This window comes from Miscanthus floridulus, chromosome 12 (assembly GCF_019320115.1).
Source record: "Miscanthus floridulus cultivar M001 chromosome 12, ASM1932011v1, whole genome shotgun sequence".
In the NCBI taxonomy this organism is placed as follows: Eukaryota; Viridiplantae; Streptophyta; class Magnoliopsida; order Poales; family Poaceae; genus Miscanthus; species Miscanthus floridulus.
In genome coordinates, this window is record NC_089591.1 from 10,977,947 (window position 1) to 10,983,613 (window position 5,667).

Below are 5,667 nucleotides of genomic sequence, written 5' to 3' on the forward strand. Positions count from 1 at the left end.
TCTTTGGGGGCTCCAAGGTGTATGGGTCCTATAGGCAGCACCACATCACTGAGCAGGAGGTGAATGCCATCCACACTCTTGCCACCCCAATGTGGCTTCAATGGACCCAGATAGCCATAACCTTTAGCCAGGAGGACCACCCGACTGTGTTCGTCACCTGAGGTGCTAGCCGCTCATGGTCAGCCCGATCGTAGGTACCACATGCCTTTCTAGGCTATTGATGGACAGGGGTAGTGGCCTCATCATTCTCTATGATAGCACCTTGGACAAGATGGGCATCCCCTGGAGCATCCTATGCCCTAGCAAGGCACCATTCTACAGGACCGTCCTGGGGAAGGAAGCCATGCCGCTCATGTGCATCTGGCTCAATGTCACCTTTGGCTAGCTAGACAACTTTTAGAAGGAGCCACTCACCTTTGAGGTTGTCGACTTCCCCGGTGTCTATCATGCCCTCCTAGGTTGGGCATCCTTCACCAAGCTCATGGCCATCCCCAACTAAACCTACCTAAAGCTAAAGATGCCTGACCCTAAGGGGGTCATCACCGTTGAGGGCAGCTTCGAGCAAGCCTACTACTATGAGAAGGATTGCTTCACCCAAGCGGCCGCACTGATCACCGCCTATGCTTTTGATGGCCCCGATCAGGACACAAGAAGGGCACCGATGAAGGAAGCAACTGAGGCAGTAGTGGAGCTTTGCCGACCGAGCATTGGTGAGGCAGCCAATGCTCCTAGCAGTAGTGATGGCTTGACTAGCCCCTCCATATAGGCGCTCGGCCCCCAGAAGGGGTAGACCTGACCAAGGTGAGTTCCAAGCTTTCCCCATGAGGGAAGGCCATCACCGAGCCATCCGCCTAGAAGCTCAGCCTCCCGAGCCAGCAACCACCTGCCGACCTCCTTTGTCGGCCTACTCCTCCAACAACAAAATTCAAGTGTTGTCCTCCTGACCCTCCTACTTTGCTTATCTTGTTACTGTCTCCTTTGTCCCAAGTGACCCTAGCAGCCGCTCGGCTGTGCCAAAGGACTGACTAAGCTAACCACCAGTTGCCCTCTTTGAAGGAAGAATGTAGCAAAAGGCTCATGAGCGATGCAAGGACATGATAGACAGAATGGGAGGACCTAGCAAGAGGTTGGCAAAGTGCTAACGGAATGGCCCTGGCCACCGCGTTACTAGCTATGTCATCTTTCCCTTCTCTTGTGTCCATTTCATTAATTTGCAGCTATATCCTTGTCTCTCAACCCTTCATCGAATCGTGTCTCCTAGCCGCATGATGGTATGGGGCCCCCTAGAAGGGGTGTCACCGAGGGTTCTAAGGCCAGCCCACCAAGCTTCAAGGCCACATGAAGCATCTAAAAGTGTGAGGGACATTCATGGTTAGGCACCAGAGCCCTTAGCCGAGTGCTCAGAAGCAAAATCGGTGGACCGTCGAATGATGTCTGAGTACCAACCTTGAGCCACTCATCGTGACCCATCGAGGGTGGTAGCAAGCCCTCAAGCACCGATAGATGGGCTTAGGAACTATACGAGTGGCTCGATCGGGAAGCTGAGGATCTCCCCTCTGGGGGACATGACTATGGCATGGAACGACCATAAACATGGGGTTCCCATGGACTCACCCACTAGAAGCACTGGCGTGACAATCATGGCCACCGAGGCCATTGTCGTAACAGCCTATCCCAATGAGGGACCTAAGTCTCCGAGCACAACTCATGAGCAATGAGATTACAAACGAAAGTAATTTCATTTTATTAATTGGGAACGACCCGATTACAATATATGGCGACAAAAACCGCTTTGACCCAGAGTCACAGATAGCTTCTTCAAACACATGCACCATAAATTTTCTCATAAATGTGTTTTAGTATGATGTTAACACTTGCTCCAAAGTCACAGACAGCTCCTTTGAACACATGAGGTCCAATGGCTATGGGGATGACAGGTCTTCCTAGATCACCTTTCTTGATGGGCATGGAATAATCCCCCCATCCTCCTCTAGAAGGTTCTCTATAGAAAACTATGTTGTGAATATCAACAAGATTTGTAGTTTCAGGGTCTTTCGGCTACCCTAGAATCTTACCTTTGTTGGTAGAAGGAGAAGCTATCCATTCTATTATTTGTATTTTCTAAAATTTTGTCATTGGAAGCTAGTTTTGTAGATAATCCTTCCATAATTTTAGCTTGACCAGAGACTAAATCTCTCAAACATGGTTGGTTATGGAAATTACTAAAATTATTACCTTGATAGTTACCTTGGTAGTTTTGCCTCTATTGCTGATTCCATCCTTGATTATGTTGAGGACGATAGTTGTTGTTGTTAATGAAGTTCACATCCTCATGGGTTTCAGGACAGTTGTTCCCTGAATACTTGGTGTTTCCACATTCTTCACATGTCATGCGGGAATCATGAATGTGCATGACTTCTTGTTTCTCATTGGCTCGGGCTTCAATCCTCTTTAGCAGCAGATCCATCTTGGCAGACAGCATGTCTACCTCCTTGAGTTGATGCATACCTCCACCTCTGTTGCATGGTTGAAGATGTTCTTCATTCCATCCTTGGTTTGAGGCCATCTTCTCTATGAGAGCTATTGCTTGTGTGATAGTGAGTGACAAGAATGCACCTCTACTAGTAGCATCCACATTCTCATGAGTGTTGTTTATCAACCCATGATAGAAGGTCTATATGAGTAGCCAATTCTCCATCCCATGATGAGGACATTATGAAATGTAGTCTTTGAAGCCTTCCCATGCCTTAGGGATAGATTCATCATGTTGCTGCTGGAAGCTTGAAATTCTTCCACGTAGGGCACTGGTTTTGCCCATGGGAAAGAACTTTGCTAGGAAGGCAGTGAAGTTGTTTTCCCATGTAGTATTTCTATCCTTGTTGGCATGGAACCATTGCTTCGCCTTCCTCAAAAGTGAAAATGGGAAGAGGCAAAGTAAAATGGCGTCTCTAGTAACTCCTTTGATGGTGAAAGTGCCGCAAATCTCTAGGAAGTGTTGAAGATGAGCACTCGCATCTTCATGTGCCTTTCCACAAAACTGGCTAGCTTGTGCCATATTGAGGAGAGCTGGCTTGAGCTCAAAAGCATTGTCTCCAATGTTAATTTCTGGTCCAGTAAGGATGTTGGTTGTTGTTGGAGCAAAGAATTCACGAAGTGACTTGTTAGCCTTGGCTTTGAAAACTGGTGTTAAGCTACGCCTTGTCTAGATGTCTTTCGATTCTAAAGCTGAAACTTTCTTGAGTTTAGCTTTAGTTCTCCTGAATAGTGCTTCTAGATCTTCAATGTAATTTGTTGGAAGGTCAAAACTAGTCATACATTACCTTGCATGAGATATAAAAGTAGATAGAACAAGGGTAATCTACTTGAGTAGAGGTAATTGGTTTTTTGGTCTCATCTTGTCGGGTTCATAAACCCTGGGTCCCTCGTGGACCGGCTTCCCAATAGAGGCTTAGCCCAGCAAGCAATGTTGCAAACAACATGCAACTCATGGGCCAGCCCAAGCACCTAAACAATAGGCCAGAAGGGTGATCCAATCACCGACCGAAAGGTCTAGCCGAGGAGGAATGGCGCCCATTTCTGACTTTGGCCCACCTCTCTGATCAGAACACTCGCTTCGGTCTCCAGCCCGCCTCTAGACAGCCTCTCTAACTAGAAGGCCTAGCCAAAACACTACTTCTGACTCTGACTCACGTCTCCAATCATGGGTGCGCCAAACCCCTACTCACTGCTCTTATCCGAATGGTGCGATCAGAGTCGACTAGACCCAACCGACTGGGGACACCTGCTTAGTAAGGACTAAGAAACGGATAGAGAAAGTAAGGTAGGACAGACAAGTCAAACCACTATACTAGGGTCCGTACCCTGTACACCTGTGGAAATAGTACTCTGCGACCTCTCTGCCATGTCAAAACCCAAGCCGTGTTGTAGGCACTCACATTTTCCCCTACAGTATTGTGGGCGCCATTAACTCCCATACGGTAAGGCCCCCCACATGTCTCTAGGCATCGATAGTGTTGTGGGCACCAACATTTATCATACCAGGCGAACATGGTAAAACCCCTTGCATACCTCCAGGTATCAACAGTGTGGCAAGCGCCGACGTCTGCCATACCGAAAGAAGGAAACATAACCTCCCATATGCATCTGACATTCAACAGTATTATGGGCGCCTACCATCATCCTGTACCCGCCGGCATGGGCAACAAGGCTCAGTAGCTCTCCCTCTCACTTGTAAGGCCATCCCCTTCATCTATAAAAGGGGATGCGCTCTCTCCCAATAGATAGATTTCATTAGATCAACCGAGTTCACAAGTCCACAACAACAGAACCTCTAGGTTCGAACCATGAGCACACGCTCGAACACTTAGCTCATAGCAGGGCTCCCATCACTCTCAGCCCTTCTGATTGGACCTCTTGTACACCCCATCTTTCTCCTTCTCATTTGTAACCCCACTACAAACTTCAAGCACCTGGGCTCAGGAATAAAGTCACCGATCGACTCAAACTAGACGTAGGGCACATTGCCTGAACTAGTATAAACACTGTGTCATTGAGTGCTAGGCCACCTCCGATCACAATGTACGACAAAACTACAAATATTTACTTGTTGGTCACTTTCTGCATCAACAGTTGGCACCGTTCGTGGGGAAGATGTGGTACGTTCAACACTTTTTGGTCATCGGATGGTCCACTTTTCCGCCACCTTCACCATGGCGGGCTTAGGTGATATGACCTGCACTCCCACCTATTGGGATGTGGGTTCCACCCATCTCTAAGCTGTCCTAGGCCTTCCTCTTTGGAAGCCTAGACTTCGTTGTCGATCGGCTTGGCGTACTACACCTCCGAGAGGAGGCACTCGTTCCGGCGCCCGTCGGAGGGGCACCCTCCATCGGCTCTAGGACACACAATGACTTCAACAATGAGGCATCTACTCTTCATTCCGAGCAAACTTTCTACTCAAACCCCACTATGAGTAATGTACATGTTGTTACTTCCTTGCTATTCTATATCTTTCGCTGATTATCTGGAGGGACCCCGTTGTCCCCACCATGACCGCCATACGACCGGTTCCCCTATGGCCTCACGTCTCCTGTAGATGCATACACCTAGGGGCTCCGAAGGATGCCGGTGCTGCACCCTCTCACATCTGAGTTCATGGGGATGGCAAGCTATGCTCCCTCCTATTTCCTCAACCTTATGGATGATGATGTTGAGAGTGATGGCTCCAGCATTGGCGATGTGGTGCCTAGCCACCGTCTGACCTGGGAGTGCACTATGGTGGAAGCTCCAGGACAGCCACCAATGGTAATGGAGTCCTTGTAGACTCACACCCCTCCGGACCCTCATGTGGAGACCCCCGAGCTCACATGGGAGCATGGCGAGGAGCTACGACAACAGCGGCTGAACCAGCTGCCAACTACGCTAGTATGCTCAGTGCACCACACTGCGCCCCATGCACATAAACCAGCGAGTGGCACCCGGGGTCATGCCCATCAGGTCTAGCTCAACACCATGGACAGGAGGAATGATCCCCCACAATTCACTCGGGCCAATCAGAGCATCACCGTTGTGGCCATGCTTCTAAGCGGCCTTCCCGAGCCGAACGACACCTAGGAACAGGCGATCCACCAGAACCTCCGAGCACTAGTGGAGACCACCGTCATTCAA

The 5,667-nt window shown here is 49.2% G+C and overlaps 1 non-coding gene across 1 annotated transcript; it reads left to right on the plus strand.

Moving 5' to 3' along the window:
* Nucleotides 1–2,696: 2,696 nt before the first annotated feature.
* On the plus strand, nt 2,697–2,803 carry LOC136498785 (small nucleolar RNA R71). Its single transcript, XR_010769784.1, has one exon. It is a non-coding gene; the product is annotated as a small nucleolar RNA R71 (small nucleolar RNA).
* Nucleotides 2,804–5,667: the final 2,864 nt, after the last annotated feature.